Here is an 18,473-nt window from a genome sequence, read left to right as displayed (position 1 = left end):
CATAGCTCCTACCATAAGCTTTATCTGCGGGGTTCGGAATTTAATCAACCCTGCCTGTAGAGGGGTCAAATCCGCACCTGACATCTGGATAGGAGTGGACAATGGACTCAATGACATGCAAAACTGAGAGACAAAATTATAATCAATAAAATTAGATGCAGCACCTGAATCCAAAAAGGCGCGACCAGTGCAGGAAACAGACTGAAACTTAACTGTACAAGGTAAATACATTCTAGACACAATTGGGAGTACCTGAGCTCCTAAGCAGTCCCCCCGACTACTGCTTAGGAGCGGAAGTTTTCCTGCTGCTGCCTCTTGGAACAGGTGTGTATCTGATGATCAGGACTTCCACAGTAGAAACAAAGATGACGTCTCAGTCGATGTTGCTTCCGCTGTGCAGGAGAGATGCTATCCAGCTCCATGGATTCCAATTTTGGACTACCTGGAGACAGACTGGCCGCTGGCTGACAGTCAGAGGACACCCGAGGTGATCGCCTGGATCTTAGGCAATGATCAACTCGGATGACCAGAGTCATAGCATCATCTAATGTCTGAGGCTCGGCATATGCTAAGACTAAGTCCTGTACTCGGTTTGACAGTCCGGACATAAATTGGTCTTTTAGGGCGCAGTGATTCCATTGCGAGTCAGTCACATACTGTCTGAACTGGGCACAATAATCTTCTGCTGTCCGTTTTCCCTGACACAGAGATCTAAGGTGGGAAACTGCCAGTGCTCGGCGGTCAGGTTCGTCATAAATCTGGCCTAAAGCAGAAAAAAAAGCGTCAAGAGAAGAACGGGATGGAGAGTCAGGTGGGAGAGAAAAGGCCCAATTTTGCGGATCCCCACGCAACAGGGAAATTACCACGCCCACCCTTTGAGTCTCTGCGCCCGATGAACGAGGATGTAAAGAAAAATAAAGTTTACAGCCCTCCCGAAATGAAAAAAATTTCTTACGGTCACCAAAAAACAAGTCAGGGAGAGGAACCTTAGGTTCAGGCATGGGTGGCAGTGGATCCTGCGGTGGTGTCTGCCGTGGAACCTGCATAGATTCCTGAATTTGGAGACGGGAAGCTAGATCCTGAACAAGCTGAGTTAGGGTCTGGACCTGAGCGACCACAGCTGACAAAGGCTCCATGGGAGGAGAAAATGTAGCAGGTCGGATACAGGATGCAGACCTATGTGTGGCCAGTGTTTCTGTTAAGATTGGGTAACACAAAAGACAGGGGATAGTGTGCCCTGAGCTTGCCCCAACCTCTGTCCCTTCCTATAGCCCCCCCACGCTAAACCGTGGGGCGACTACTTGAAGACTCGAAATACACTGATAAGTGTGGGAAGGGAAACACAAACAAACTGACAAACATAAAACACAAAAGAATAGTAAACTAGCCGGATTCACAACAAGAGGGTACGTCAATAGCAAAATCAGTAGGCAAAGAGTCAATGTCAAAAATGAGCCGAGGTCACAACGATACAGATACAGATACAGAGCAAGTCAAACCTAATGCTGAGAGCGAGTGGAGAAGGGATTTCAAACACTGGCACAGGTGACTAGTGAAGCTGCAATTTATGCAGCCAGAACTCCACCTCCAGAACCTGATAGGAGCTGGACAGCTTCTGGGAATTAACCCCTCATGGTGCAGAACAACCAGGCACCAAGCAGAGGTAGCACAAGTCCCAGCAGTTCCGAACACAACTCCTAGACAGCGCGAGATCTTAGCAGCCGCTGCCCGGGACGAGAGGTGGAGTTTGCGTGGATACGCGCCGGGTTTCGGAGAACACTGCTGGCACCACCAGAAGAACCAGAAGTCCCAGCACTTTCCCTAGCGAACCTGACAGTCTTGCTACCCAGTTTCCCTGAAAATAGGACATCCCCCGAAGATAAGACCTAGCACAAATTTTTTTCAAGCTCAGGACTTGTCTAAAAATAAGACCTAGTGGCAGTAATTGCTACAGCAATTCCCAGCCCCCTCCGCCATACATTAATATTAGTAGATCTTTTAGATACTGCAAACGGCTGTGACATGTGTGAAGAATTCATGGGATAAAATCACTGACTCTTGTGATACGAGCAGCTACCTGGACAAGAAGGGGTCATTGAAGGAAAGTGCTATTGCTAAATGAGAGTTTGGGGCCAAAGATTTCAATAGAAATGGAGTCACAAGAAATTCAGCATGCAATTTAGTTTGGAGGGTTGTAAGGATGGTAGAGAAGTTGTTGATTTTTTGTTCATAAAACATCCCATGAAAATAAACCCTTGTGCCTCTTTAGGAGCAAAAATTAATATAAGACATTGTCTTATTTTGGGTGGAACATGAATATCCACCTTGGATTGCTTCACAAAATGCACCAATTCTTCTACAAGAGTCTCAAAATGTCTCCCCACTGATTGTGATAAAAGTAAATCAAACAAGGTGTGAATGCCTTGGGGATTACTTTCTTGGGATATGCACAAGCTTGAAATATTTCTGTTAAATCCTTTAATTAAAGACAACATGCTTGTTTAGTACTGTTTTTTTATTCATAGAAACTGGCCAGTCGGAAGCCCTCAAATGGGATGGGTGGAAACTGAAATAATGTAACTGGTAGCAGTTTGGTTGATGTAAATTTGTAGATCCAAGAAACTCATCATAATCCAAGAAAAAGTTGGAATCAAACAGATCTGCCAATGGTTTTCCATTAACAAATTTTCATAAACTTTCAAGGGAACCCTTCCAAACAATACCAACCAATAATTTGTTGTTTGAAGGTCTCAGATGGGTACATGCTGGTCTCCTCCCACCACCCCAAAAATAGGTTGGGATAGGAAGGAGCACAACGTGCACCTATCGCAGTCCCTGAGATCTATCTGGAAAATAGAGAAAGTAATTGAGTCTTAAAAGCAAAGAGCACAAGTTCAAATAGGTAAGCGTTGTATCTCCTATCCAAGTTTGTATCCTGTTCCGCAAAATAGGCCACCAAAACAATAGCCCCCTTGTGTATAATGCTACAATAACTCCACGTCCATTGAGACAATCCAAGTTTTGTTATCTAGTAGATTTATATTCTTTAGTTGATTGATAAGATATCATCATAAGAATCATGTGTTTATGATATACATTTAGTGACTGATTCCTGTAGATAGATAAACATATTCTTTTTTCTCACAAACTCCAAATCCCTGCCACAATGGACCTACCCATTGGATTTACCAGAGCCTTATGCACTTTGGATAGCATATAAAAAGTTGCCACATCCGGGTTTTCAACTGTAAGAAAATCTTTTGACGTTGTGATGATTCCAATTCGGTGTGGAGGGTAATATAATGTTGCTTCCTCAATTTTTGCATAATGGTCCATAGGCCACCTAAATTGCCATATTATAATCTGGGCTTCCCTGGATCTGCCCATTCTGCATTCTGTTCTGCATTGCACACTGCACTGGTTTCTATGGCAGAGCCAGGGAGTAATGCATTCCCTACTCTCCCATAGACTGCAGGGCTCACGCGACATCGGCATCCTGGTGCAGGCGGCACAATAATGTCAAACACTGTGGGAGAAAGTAAGTAGTTTTATTTTTATTATTATTATCACAATGAAGATCTATATTAAGAGCCTGGAGCTATATAATGGGACGTGAAGCTACAATGAGGGTCTGGAGCTGTATACTGGGGGCCTGGAGCTATATACTAGGGGCTAGAAGCTATATACTGGGAACCTGAAGCTATATACTTTAGTGCTGGAGATATATACAGTGGGCCTTGAGCTATAGAAATACTTGGGGCTTAGAGGTATATACTGGGGGCTGGAGCTATATACTGAGGGCTGGATATAGTATATACTGGGGGGCTAGAGCTATATACTGGGATGCTGGAGATATATACTGGGGATTGGTACTATATTTATTATTAATCAAGGGGGTTATATATTGTATTACAAGGAACACTGTAAATATTATTTAAAGTATAACATATATTCATGAGATATAATAAAATAATTTCCTATTAATATTAATTCAGTGTGGTCAGTTGTGGTGTGAGGTGACTGTAATCCAGGTGATATTATATTGTAAGTGACTGGTATTTTTAGTTTTGCCTGTTAATGATCAGTATTGTAGTTACTGACTGACCTTCTAGTATAACCCTCATCATGTGTTGAGTCAGTGAAAGTCTTCCTTACAAATATAACCCTCATCATGTGTTGAGTCAGTGAAAGTCTTCCTTACAAATATGACCCATGGGCGATGTGCAAGGATGTTGTCAGTATTTTTTGGTTAGGGTGTTGGTCCTTTTTAGAGTTTGCCTGGTAAAATTGATGGTCGTGATGTAGGGTCAGAGGTAGCAGGCTGCATTTGTATTTAAAAACTTCAGACAGGTAGGGGGCCCGCAATCACTCAACAGCCCGGGACCCATGATAATCTTAATCCACCACTACATGGTCAGCAGTAGATGGATTAGGAAGTTCACAGCACTCTACCGCAAAAAGGGTGGAAACAGAGTAGAGACATGCTGCACAGCCCCCGGGACAGTGGATCAATACCCAAAATACTGGACTGTCTGTCCTGCTTCATTCGTGGAAAGAGGCTTAAAAAAAAAGATGCAAAAAAACACAAATCGCAACTTTTTGATCTGAGGACGATTTTTTTATAAACTTAATACGACCAAACATGAGATTATTCATAGTAAAAATAAAAAAAACTTGTGATCAGTGTGTTTCCTTACCGTGCATAATATACATCTGTAATAAAAAGGAAATCTACCACCAGTATATTGGGTTTTTTAGCTAAAGGCACTTACTGTTGGGCTCTGTGCTGCTGATCTTGGGACAGGTCTTTGAATGTGCACAATATATATAAATAAATTATTGTAGAATCCTTTATATACAGCCACCACGTTCTGAAACACAGACAGGGGGAAATGTTATGAAATTCTACTACAGAACAAATCTTGAGTATTATAAATGTAGCTGTATCTTGCCAGATTCATCCCTTGGGCAGCTTTCACTTATTAAAGACTCATGTTCATCTGTTATTTGGCCAGTAGGTGGAGCTGCTCCCCTACAAAGTTCATGTTTTTACAAACCCTACCCCTGAATTTGTAAACAATAGGAATGACATGTGACTACTGTCTGTCTGTTTTACAAGTACACAGAGGCTGAACCTCAGCATTTTCTGTACTAGTTCTGCATGAACTTTGGGGGTTACCAAATGTGGCCACTTACAACAATTTCAGCTGTGATAGACTCAAAGTGCCTCAAATTTGGTGTAACCTCCTGTGTACCCTTGTTTAGGGAAATACATTTCTAATGCTCTATTTACCTCTGATGAAGCGCTTGATTTGTAACAGTGCAGAAACGCGTCAAATTTAGTTGCTATGTAAGGTGGCCCTGTGAGATACCAGCTACTAAAGGGAATCTGCTATCCCCAAAGCTGATGAGTGCTGCACACTAGGGACAAGGAGGATTTCTATCTCAGTAGTTCGGAGTGATATAGGTAACTCCATCTGTGAATAGCTACATAATACACACCATTGAAGGACCCCTTTTTATTATCTATTGATGACCAGTGTCATGAGGTATCAGTAGTTATTGTGGACTAGACGGGTTAGTTACGACTCAGATGTAAAGTGACTTTAGTATTATATCCTTATCTGCTCACATGCCTTAGTGTTTAATACACACATTTATCACTAACCATTTAGCCATTTTAACAGATGTAATAAAAGTTACACTTTAGCATTTTTCCAAACAATGTTGATATGTGGCCTATTTTAACTTTCTTTTTCACCCAGGAATATTCTGGGTGGAGCAGAGAGACGATCTTCCAGCACTCTGGTGTTGTCCAACCATGGTTTCAAACTTTATTGTTAAAATTCCACATCCTCGAAACATGTCAAGGTCAACAAAAACATGGTAATTGATGTGTTTTAGCTGGAACGTTGATTTAGTCATTATCCACTACATGCTGGACATCAAAAATCAAAGAAGCCTTCCCAATGGTCACATGATCTGGTATTGGTGGGTCAACTCACTTGGTTAAAAGCTAAAAATAAGAATACTACTTCATCCATATATGCAAATCATCAGTTGTGGTATAAGTATAACTCATTTAAAAGGAACCTATCACCAGATTTTTGTTAATAAACCTAATGACAGCTTTCTATAGCACTATACAAACTCTTGCCCACAGAGAAGGAGCAACGAGTCACAAGGGGTGTGTGTTATTCATGCAAAGCAGGGTGTCTCATGTCTGCAGGCATGTCCATCACCCTTTCTCCCTTTGACATCCTATGCACTGCCAAAGGGAGGGGGGATTAGGCAAATTCCATGCAGACATGCACTGAGAGAACTCTGCCTTGTATGAATAACACACTGTTTCTTCCAGCAGGGTGTCAGGTAAGCTTAAAAGTATAGTGCTATACCTGTCATTAGGTATATTAGTGAAAATCTAGTGGCAGGTTCTCTTTAAGGAAAAACTTTTGTCATAATACATCCATGTTATATATATTGTTATTTATGTAACGAGAAAGAAAGAGCGTGTCATACCAGCCCAGCAAATATCAAAAATAGTAGCAATTTTATTTTAACAGAAATAACAACACAAGACCTCAAAAACATTAAAAACACTTAAAAGGTGCAATAAAGCACACTGTACACGACTCAGTGAGGGGAGTAGAATATAGTCAACCTCACAAACCCCCTCTGGCTGTTAGAAATTCACATGGTGTTAATGTAAACACATTTTGTAAACAAAAAAGTAAACATGTAATACAAGAGGTAAGTGAGTCCAAGCACAGGCAGGATGTAGCAGGAGGGTAAGATACACCCAACACAGCCAGGGGCATTTAATTTTCAGCATGCAAGTCACGGGCATGAAAAATGCACCTAATAAGTCTATGGAGACACATCTAAAGCGCATTGCACTCTGAGACACATGCAAGTGCAATGCGTTTTTCACGCATCAATTGCCATAGAAAAGATAGAGCTCAGTCCTGAGTCCATTTCACGTGCATTATCTGTGTGTGTGAAAAACGCATTGAAATTGCATTGAAAACACGCATGAAAAACTTGCATTGCACTCTGACTCATTGTAATCAATGGGTCTTTTCAGACTTGCATTTTTTTTCACGCACACACGCGTGAAAAACGCACCATACAAATCTATGGAGATGCATCAAAAACGCATTGCACTCTGAGACACTTGCAAATGCAATGCAAGTGCAATGCGTTTTTCACGCATCAATTGCCATAGAAAAGATAGAGCTCAGTCCTGAGTCCATTTCACATGCATTATCTGTGTGTGTGAAAAACGCATTGAAATTGCATTGAAAACGAGCGTGAAAAACTGAGACACTGGGGCAAATTTACTTACCCGGTCCATTCGCGTTCCAGCGGCGGCTTCTCCGCTCTGGATTCGGGTCCGGCCGGGATTTAATAAGGTAGTTCTTCCGCCGTCCACCAGGTGGCGCTGCTGCGCTGAAAGTAAACTCATCGCGCCGGAATGCACCGAGCTGGACCAGGTGAAGGTAAGCGGTCCTTATGCGACACATTTTCGGTTTTTAAATGCGGCGGTTTTTCCGAATACGTCGGGTTTTCGTTCGGCCACGCCCCCCGATTTCCGTCGCGCGCATGCCAGCGCCGATGCGCCACAATCCGATCGCGTGCGCCAAAATCCCGGGGCAATTTAAGTACAAGCGGCGCAAAACGGAAATATTCGGGTAACACGTCGGGAAAACGCGAATCGGGCCCTTAATAAATGACCCCCACTGAACAAACTCTGACTGAAAACTGATTGCACTCTGATGCAAAATGTGCGTTTTTCACTGACCAAACCCTGATCGCACCCTGATCAAACTCTGAAGTGATCTGCAACGCAAGTGTGGAAGGGGCCTAAGACACAGCACATATATATGCAACATGTACCCCATGACCCTACAAGGACAAAATAACACAGAGAACATGATAAGTATATGGACCTGCAAAGCTTGTGTCGGCTATCTAGGATAGCCCTCAGCAGCAGGATTTCCAGCATCGGAGGGGAAAAGAGGGAAGCTAGAGCCTGCTCCATGCAGGACTTTCTTGCCCTTTCATGCTTGTTGAGTATTATAAGTGTTTATTTCTTTCTTTTTTTTTAACAATTGACAACTATAGAGAAATATGTATTGAAAACAGAAAAATAAAACCAAATCCACTGTAGAAAACGCCGCAACGGTGCAAGAGAGACAAAAAAACGGATAAAAGTCCAATATCCAAAAGTAGAAATACAAGAATACAAAAGTCCCTCTGCATCAACGTCCACCCTATATATTAGATATTAAAAATTAAAAATTAAAAACAGTCAATACGGAAAAAACACACAGTACCTCTCCATTTTCAAACACATATACCCAAGTAGAGGCAAAGGAACCTTATTTGTGCGTTATCCCCCCTTGGTGTAGCGTTCTTTTCAGCTCGAAGTGCCCGTGGATCCTGCGGCTCCCACTGGAAATGCGGTGCGAGTGTCCGGTCTTCCGACTCCGGAAAGGAAACACTTCAAGTCCATTCACCGATAAGGAAAGAGAGAACACACAATGGTGCAATAGGGTTTTGCATAAAACTTTTCTTTTTATTTCATATACTCACAAAAAACTTCTGATAAAAAGGCCTTATAAAAATAGAGTGAAATAGAGTTAATGTCAAACGTGCAATCACTCTATTTTTATAAGGCCTTTTTATCAGAAGTGGTACTGGAGAGGTACTGTGTGTTTTTTCCTTATTGACTGTTTTTAATTTTTAATATCTAATACATACGGAGGACGTTGATGCAGAGGGACTTTTGTATTCTTGTATAGAGAAATATGACTTCTTGTACGTAGGTATGTCACAGGGTACACAACTGAATCTTGTCAAACGTGCAAAGAAAACTACAAAAAATGTTGATAGTCACATGTAGACATTTAGAACAACAATAAGGAAGGTATTCTGTCCTTTGCACTGCAATAAAATTCCACCTCATATATTTAGGGGAGTGTCCAAGCTAGAAACATTCCATGATTAATAGAATTGTTTACATCTACGATGTGTATAAGCAAACATAAATCCACACTGTTATTGTTGTTGAGAGCATTGATAATTTTTGGTAGGGTGTTGATATCTGATGAAATCTAGTTGTGTGCAAATGCCATGGGAATAGCAGGAAAGTAGGACATTGACAATTTTCTATTTAATGGTCAATCCCCAGCCCAGTAATATAAATTCAGAAGTCTGTTTGTTTACCACTGCCCCATGTCTGCTACAGCAGGAGTTTAAGGCAGATGCAGGCATATGGCAATGGTCGGGGGAGTACCACCAGCCTCTGTTAAACAGAGGCCCCCCCAGCCATGGCCAGCTTTAGACAAATTGGGGCCCTGGACAAAACTAAAAGTGGAGCCCCAAAATAAAACTATTTTATGAACAATCACAGTTAGTAAGAGGCTCCCTTTAGGCCTGCAATAACACTTTGTAGTTTACAAACAGTAGTATGGTTAGGCAATCTGTAATATGGATAAAAAATGTAGGAAAATGGTACGGCACCAGAAAAAATCCAGCGTGAACAAATTCAAATAGAAATAAAAGCATTTCACTGTATAACATTGCAAGATGTCTGTATACCGTTAATTGCAATTTTAAATGGGTTAGAACTAGAGATGAGCGAACACTAAAATGCTCGGGTACTCGTTATTCGAGACGAACTTTTCCCGATGCTCGAGTGCTCGTCTCGAATAACGAACCCCATTGAAGTCAATGGGAGACTCGAGCATTTTTCAAGGGGACCAAGGCTCTGCACAGGGAAGCTTGGCCAAACACCTGGGAACCTCAGAAAAGGATGGAAACACCACGGAAATGGACAGGAAACAGCAGGGGCAGCATGCATGGATGCCTCTGAGGCTGCATAATCGCACCATTATGCCAAAATTATGGGCAACAGCATGGCCATGACAGAGTGACAGAATGAAGCTAGATAGCATCTAAAACATCCAATAATTGACCCTGACACTATAGGGGACGGCATGCAGAGGCAGCGGCAGCAGGCTAGAGAGTGGCATGGCGACATACCCTAAATGGACTCAGGCTTCAAACCAATGGGTGGCAGAGAGGAACCAAAGGAGGTGAGCAAGAAGCGCTCAAATAATATCGGTACATGATAAAAGTTTGCCAGTATATTTTGTGGATTACACAGCAGGGTGGCGACAAAGTTAACATGGAAGCCATGAAAACAACCCAAAATTCTGCCTGACACAGCTCGTTTGATAAGGGGACCATGTATGGAGGCAGTGAACTAGTAGTAGATTAAAGGTGCTGCAGTTAAAACTATGTTAGTTGGATCTTGGCATGGAGCTGGCGCTCCGCTGCCAGGCGAGCTTTCGCCAATCCAAGCCCCTGTCTCTAGGCTACTCCCCAAACAGCACTTCTAAGAACCTTTTGTATAAGATCAAGTGTAGTAGCGTTCTTATAAGTTTAGGATATGCCGGGTGAGGGGAATGTAAACAGATGCGCAAGAAGCGCTGAAATAATATCCCTAAATGGTAAAAGTTTGCAAGTATATTTTGGGGATTACACAGCAGGGTGGCGACAAAGTTAACAACTTTGATGTGGAATGCCCTGTAATAGCTCTTGGGCGGTGTGCCTTTTATCGCCTAGGCTCAGCAGTTTCAGCACCGCCTGCTGTCGCTTAGCGACGGCACTGCTGCTGTGCCTAGAGCTACCGACTGATGGCGCCATGCCCACGGATGGTAATTCGGAGGAGGAGGAGGTGGAGGAGGGGTGGGAGGAGGTATAGTAGGCCTTTGAGACCTGGACCGAGGTAGGCCCCGCAATTCTATGCGTCGGCAGTATATGACCAGCCCCAGGGTCAGACTCGGTCCCAGCCTGCACCAAGTTAAGTGTAGTAGCGTTCTTATAAGTTTGGGATATGGCGGGTGAGGGGAATGTAAACAGATGCGCAAGAAGCGCATGATGCGCATGGAGCTGGCGTTCCGCTGCCAGGCGAGCTTTCGCCAATCCAAGCCCCTGTCTCTAGGCTACTCCCCAAACAGCACTTCTAAGAACCTTTTGTATAAGATCAAGTGTAGTAGCGTTCTTATAAGTTTAGGATATGCCGGGTGAGGGGAATGTAAACAGATGCGCAAGAAGCGCTGAAATAATATCCCTAAATGGTAAAAGTTTGCCAGTATATTTTGGGGATTACACAGCAGGGTGGTGACAAAGTTAACAACTTTGATGTGGAATCATGAAAACAACCCAAATTTCTGCCTGACACACCTCGTTTGATAAAGGGACGATGTATGGAGGCAGCTATATGGACGACTTTTGGAGGTAGCAATGGAGACAACGTGTGGAGGCTGCTATGGAGACAATTTAATTTGGATAGTGCCTGTATGTGGCAGTCCCAAACATTTTTCAAACCAGAGGAGCAGGTAGGTGGCCCTCCAGTAAAATGGGATAGATTGAGTGCCTGTATGTGGCAGTCCCAAAAATGTTTCAAACCAGAGGAGCAGGTAGGTGGCCCTCCAGTAAAATGGAATAGATTGAGTGCCTGTATGTGGCAGTCCCAAAAATTGTTCAAACCAGAGGAGCAGGTAGGTGGCCCTGCAGTAAAATGGAATAGATTGAGTGCCTGTATGTGGCAGTCCCAAAAATGTTTCAAACCAGAGGAGCAGGTAGGTGGCCCTCCAGTAAAATGGAATAGATTGAGTGCCTGTATGTGGCAGTCCCAAAAATTGTTCAAACCAGAGGAGCAGGTAGGTGGCCCTGCAGTAAAATGGAATAGATTGAGTGCCTGTATGTGGCAGTCCCAAAAATGTTTCAAACCAGAGGAGCAGGTAGGTGGCCCTCCAGTAAAATGGAATAGATTGAGTGCCTGTATGTGGCAGTCCCAAAAATTGTTCAAACCAGAGGAGCAGGTAGGTGGCCCTGCAGTAAAATGGAATAGATTGAGTGCCTGTATGTGGCAGTCCCAAAAATGTTTCAAACCAGAGGAGCAGGTAGGTGGCCCTCCAGTAAAATGGAATAGATTGAGTGCCTGTATGTGGCAGTCCCAAAAATTGTTCAAACCAGAGGAGCAGGTAGGTGGCCCTGCAGTAAAATGGAATAGATTGAGTGCCTGTATGTGGCAGTCCCAAAAATGTTTCAAACCAGAGGAGCAGGTAGGTGGCCCTCCAGTAAAATGGAATAGATTGAGTGCCTGTATGTGGCAGTCCCAAAAATTGTTCAAACCAGAGGAGCAGGTAGGTGGCCCTGCAGTAAAATGGAATAGATTGAGTGCCTGTATGTGGCAGTCCCAAAAATTTTTTAAAACAGAGGACCGGGTAGGTGGCCCTCCAGAAAAATTAAATGCATGAAGTACTATAGCAAGAGCCAGTGGGCCCTGTCAAAAAATAGCCATTTTCCTCTGCTTTACTGTACAAAGAGGAGGAGAAGGAGGAAAATGAGGAGGAGGAGGAGGAGTGGATCAATTATTCAGGTTGAGCTTCCTTCACCTGGTGGAGATTGGAAATTCTGAGAAATCCAGCCTTTATTCATTTTAATAAGCGTCAGCCTGTCAGCGCTGTCAGTCGACAGGCGTGTACGCTTATCGGTGATGATGCCACCAGCTGCACTGAAAACCCGCTCGGACAAGACGCTAGCGGCAGGGCAGGCAAGAACCTCCAAGGCGTACAGCGCCAGTTCGTGCCACATGTCCAGCTTTGAAACCCAGTAGTTGTAGGGAGCTGTGTGATCATTTAGGACGATGGTATGGTCAGCTACGTACTCCCTCACCATCTTTCTGTAAAGATCAGCCCTACTCTGCCGAGACTGGGGACAGGTGACAGTGTCTTGCTGGGGTGACATAAAGCTGGCAAAAGCCTTGTAAAGCGTACCCTTGCCAGTGCTGGACAAGCTGCCTGCTCGCCTACTCTCCCTCGCTACTTGTCCCGCAGAACTACGCACTCTGCCGCTAGCGCTGTCAGAAGGGAAATACTGTTTCAGCTTGTGCACCAGGGCCTGCTGGTATTCATGCATTCTCACACTCCTTTCCTCTCCAGGGATGAGAGTGGGAAGATTTTGCTTGTACCGTGGGTCCAGGAGAGTGAACACCCAGTAATCGGTGCTGGAATAAATTCTTTGAACGCGAGGGTCACGGGATAGGCAGCCTAGCATGAAATCTGCCATATGCGCCAGAGTACCAACGCGTAAGAATTCACTCCTCTCACTGGCCTGACTGTCCATTTCCTCCTCCTCCAACTCCTCCAACTCCTCTTCTTCTGCCCATACACGCTGAACAGTGAAGGACTCAACAATGGTCCCCTCTTGTGTCTCGCCAACATTCTCCTCCTCTTCCTCCTCATCCTCCTCCACCTCCACCTCCTCCGATATGCGCTGAGAAACAGACCTCAGGGTGCTTTGGCTATCAACAAGGGAATATTCTTCCCCCGTCTCTTGTGACGAGCGCAAAGCTTCCGACTTCATGCTGACCAGAGAGTTTTTCAACAGGCCAAGCAGCGGGATGGTGAGGCTGATGATGGCGGCATCGCCACTGACCATCTGTGTTGACTCCTCAAAGTTACTCAGCACCTGACAGATATCAGACATCCACGTCCACTCCTCATTGTAGACTTGAGGAAGCTGACTGACCTGACTACCAGTTCTGGTGGAAGTTGACATCTGGCAGTCTACAATCGCTCTGCGCTGCTGGTAAACTCTGGATAACATGGTCAGTGTTGAATTCCACCTCGTGGGCACGTCGCACAACAGTCGGTGAGCGGGCAGTTGGAGGCGGCGCTGCGCTGCCCTGAGAGTGGCAGCATCTGGGCTGGACTTCCTGAAATGCGCACAGATGCGGCGCACCTTCGTGAGCAAATCAGACAGATTGGGGTATGTCTTGAGGAAACGCTGCACTATCAGATTTAACACATGGGCCAGGCATGGCACATGTGTCAGTCTGCCGAGTTGCAGAGCCGCCACCAGGTTACGGCCGTTGTCACACACAACCATTCCCGGCTTGAGGTTCAGCGGTGCCAGCCACAGATCAGTCTGCGCCGTGATGCCCTGTAATAGCTCTTGGGCGGTGTGCCTTTTGTCGCCTAGGCTCAGCAGTTTGAGCACCGCCTGCTGTCGCTTAGCGACGGCACTGCTGCTGTGCCTAGAGCTACCGACTGATGGCGCCGTGCCCACGGATGGTAGTTCGGAGGAGGAGGTGGAGGAGGGGTGGGAGGAGGAGGAGGCATAGTAGGCCTGAAACACCTGGACCGAGGTAGGCCCCGCAATCCTCGGCGTCGGCAGTATATGAGCAGCCCCAGGGTCAGACTCGGTCCCAGCCTCCACCAAGTTAACCCAATGTGCCGTCAGCGATATATAGTGGCCCTGCCCGGCAGCACTCGTCCACGTGTCCGTGGTCAGGTGGACCTTGTCAGAAATGGCGTTGGTCAGGGCACGGATGATGTTGTCTGACACGTGCTGGTGCAGGGCTGGGACGGCACATCGGGAAAAGTAGTGGCGGCTGGGGACCGAATACCGAGGGGCGGCCGCCGCCATGAGGTTGCGAAAGGCCTCGGTCTCTACTAGCCTATAGGGCAGCATCTCCAGGCTAAGCAATCTGGAGATGTGCACATTAAGGGCTTGGGCGTGCGGGTGGGTTGCACTATATTTGCGTTTCCGCTCCAGCGTCTGGGGTATGGAGAGCTGAACGCTGGTGGATGCTGTGGAGGATCGTGGAGGCGACGATGGGGTTTTTGTGCCAGGGTCCTGGGCAGGGGGCTGACTAGCAGCTGACACAGGGGAAGGAGCAGTGGTGTGCACGGCCGGAGGTGAACGGGCTTGTTGCCACTGAGTGGGGTGCTTAGCATTCATATGCCTGCGCATACTGGTGGTAGTTAAGCTAGTAGTGGTGGAACCCCTGCTGAGCCTGGTTTGGCAAATGTTGCACACCACAGTCCGTCGGTCATCCGGTGTTTCCTTAAAGAACCTCCACACTTCTGAAGATCTAGCCCTCGCCGCAAGAGCCCTCACCACGGGAGCTTCACTAGTTGACAGTGGCGCTGATGCACCAGCTCTGGCCCTGCCTCTCCGTCTGGCCCCACCACTGCCTCTTCCAACCTGTTCAGGTCGAGGACTCTCCTCCGTCTCAGAAGCACTGTGTTCACCCGGCCTCTCAACCCAGCTTGGGTCTGTCACCTCATCATCCTCCGATCCCTCAGTCTGCTCCCCCCTCGGACTTCCTGCCCTGACAACAACTTCCCCACTGTCTGACAACCGTGTCTCCTCATCGTCGGACACCTCTTTACACACTTCCACTACGTCAAGAAGGTCATCATCACCCACAGACTGTGACTGGTGGAAAACCTGGGCATCGGAAAATTGCTCAGCAGCAACCGGACAAGTGGTTTGTGACTGTGGGAAGGGTCCAGAAAACAGTTCCTCAGAGTATGCCGGTTCAAATGCCAAATTTTCCTGGGAGGGGGCAGACTGGGGGGGAGGAGGCTGAGGTACAGGAGCTGGAGGAGTGGCGATTTCGGTGACATGGGTGGACTGCGTGGAAGACTGACTGGTGGTGGACAAATTGCTCGAAGCATTGTCAGCAATCCACGACATCACCTGTTCGCACTGTTCTGGCCTCAACAGTGCTCTACCACGAGTCCCAGTAACTTCAGACATGAACCTAGGGAGTGTAGCTCTGCGGCGTTCCCCTGCTCCCTCATCAGCAGGTGGTGTCTCACCCCGCCCAGGACCACGGCCTCTGACCCCTGCAGTAGTTGGACGCCCACGTCCCCGCCCTCGTCCTCTACCCCTAGCCCTCGGGTTAAACATTTTTAAAATGAGAGTTATAACTTTATTTTTTTTTTTACTTTTTTTTTTTTTTTTTTGTGTTTTTTGTTTTTTTTTGAGTTTTTAAAACCAAACAATGCTATCCTATTGCTATGGCTATTTTCTAGCCAAGTATCAAAGGAAGCACAGTACTATGCCAGATGAGATGACACTGAGTTATTGCCTAATAGAAATCCAACCCCTACTGAATTTTGCCACTTCGGCCTTTGCTATGGATATGTGCGCCACTAAGCGCAGAACACAGCGGTCGCAAGTCCCACTACAAATTGCTCAGAATTGGCAAGTACATGCACTGCAGAAACTACAGCCACCAGCAGATCAACCAGAAATCAAATATATAGAACGCTACTGTAGGCTTCAAGATCAAGAAGCTGTTTGTATTCTCCTATGGCTATTTTCTAGCCAAGTATCAAAGGAAGCACAGTACTATGCCGGATGAGATGACACTGAGTTATTGCCTAATAGAAATCCAACCCCTACTGAATTTTGCCACTTCAGCCTTTGCTATGGATATGTGCGCCACTAAGCGCAGAACACAGCGGTCGCAAGTCTCACTACAAATTGCTCAGAATTGGCAAGTACATGCACTGCAGAAACTACAGCCACCAGCAGATCAACCAGAAATCAAATATATAGAACGCTACTGTAGGCTTCAAGAAGCTGTTTGTATTCTCCTATGGCTATTTTCTAGCCAAGTATCAAAGGAAGCACAGTACTATGCCGGATGAGATGACACTGAGTTATTGCCTAATAGAAATCCAACCCCTACTGAATTTTGCCACTTCGGCCTTTGCTATGGATATGTGTGCCACTAAGAGCTAAACACAACGGTAGCAAGTCCCCCTGCTAATTCCTCACAAAATGGTAAAAGATGCAAATTAAAATAAAAAAAGTAGAACGTTATTGTAGCCCTAAGAAGGGCTGTTGGGTTCTTTGAGAATCACTCCTGCCTAACAGTAAGCTAATAGAACACCCTAACGCTTTCCCTGAGCAGCAGCAGCTCTCTCCCTAGCGGCATCCAGAGACAGAATGATCCGAGCAGCGCGGCCAGCGGCTAGTCTATCCCAGGGTCACCTGATCTGGCCAGCCAACCACTGCTATCGACGTGTAAGGGTACCACGTCATGCTGGGTGGAGTGCAGAGTCTCCTGGCTTGTGATTGGCTCTGTTTCTGGCCGCCAAAAAGCAAAACGGCGGGAGCTGCCATTTTCTCGAGCGGGCGAAGTATTCGTCCGAGTAACGAGCAGTTTCGAGTACCCTAATGCTCGACCGAGCATCAAGCTCGGACGAGCATGTTCGCTCATCTCTAGTTAGAACACAAAGCTAAAATCTGTCTACTGAACCACATATGAATTGTCACTTACTAATAATCCTCAAAAATGTTTATAAAAAGATACAACATCCACTTGTGAATTTCAAGGGCCCTTGCTATTCATCACAGTATAAAGTGCTTCTTCTTAAATTGGAATTTTGTAACAAGAAGCACTTTATACCGTAGGATTATTATTAATATCATAAAGACAAAGCACCCAATGATACTTATGAAGATCTGATAACGAACGTTGCCATCCAGGATCAACAGTTTGCTAGTAGTGGCCAACTTTTTCTCTCTCTGTAGTAGAGATTTTCAATTGGAACTGTACATTGATTATAGATATTTACATTTATTAGAGATATTTATCTGAACAAGAATTGGCTGAGGATCTAGGTAAGTCATCCTCCCGCACATGCGTAAAGTGTCCTGCAAGACCACAGCCAAGTCCACATCAAGTGAGGAGAAAGAAGTTACCGGGATATAACAAACTGAGTCTATTCCATATACGCTACAAATTAAGGATTGGGGTGTGGCTGAGAATAAAACCAGATGGGCATTTCATCAAGCAACAACAACTAGAGCTTCTGAGAAATAGTAATCAGATTGTGATTGGAATGAATATGTTTAACTGCAACTGTGCAGCACCCAAACAATATACACACTTTTTTAACACACTATTCATCATATGCAGTATAGGTGGGTTTCTCCCTAAAAAGAGGATCCATAATACTAATGAGACTAAGAGTTTGGTGCCTTTTTGGACATTGTTTCTTTTTATAAACATTTTTCAGGATTATTAGGAAGTGACAATTCATATGTGGTTCGGTAGACATGTTTTAGCTTCATGTTGTATACTATTTAAAATTGCAATTAAGGGGGGTATACAGACATCTTGCAATGTTATACAATAAAATGTTTTTATTTCTATATTTTATTTTCAAAATAAATTATTTTATTTCTATTTTAATTTGTTCACGTTAGATTTTTTGTGGTGCGCACCATTTGCCTACATTTTTTAGTCATTTTCTTTTTGGACCTAGAATACCAAAGGTCAGGTACTGAGCACATTAAAAATCTTATAGAAAACCGAATTGGGAGTGCTACTATATAATTAATTGTTTTCAATCTGTAATATATAACTTTAGGAGAATTGTATAGGAGATAAACAGATAATGGGTAGATTGATGATAGAAGATAAATAAAAAAGATAATATTGATTTATCTATGCATAAATAAAAAGTAAATTACAGGCGGCCCCTGACTTAAGGACAACTGAATTACAGATGATCCCTAGTTACAGATTGACATCTCTGCCCAATGTGACCTCTGTTGAAGCTATCTGTATGCATTACTTTAGTCCCAGG

General features: G+C 44.8%; 1 long non-coding RNA gene across 1 annotated transcript in view; it reads right to left on the bottom strand.

The window, feature by feature from the left end:
- The window catches only part of LOC140116674 (uncharacterized), a 53,512-nt gene that overhangs the window by 22,183 nt on the left and 12,856 nt on the right, over positions 1-18,473 (bottom strand). The window contains exon 2 of the long non-coding RNA XR_011852897.1: positions 4,773-4,871. This is a non-coding gene — a long non-coding RNA (uncharacterized lncRNA). The remainder of the gene's footprint in view (positions 1-4,772; positions 4,872-18,473) is intronic.

The sequence above is a fragment of the Engystomops pustulosus genome, chromosome 2 (assembly GCF_040894005.1).
Source record: "Engystomops pustulosus chromosome 2, aEngPut4.maternal, whole genome shotgun sequence".
NCBI lineage: Eukaryota > Metazoa > Chordata > Amphibia > Anura > Leptodactylidae > Engystomops > Engystomops pustulosus.
Note: the sequence above shows the minus strand (reverse complement) of the source record. Positions and strands in the feature narration are given on the sequence as shown.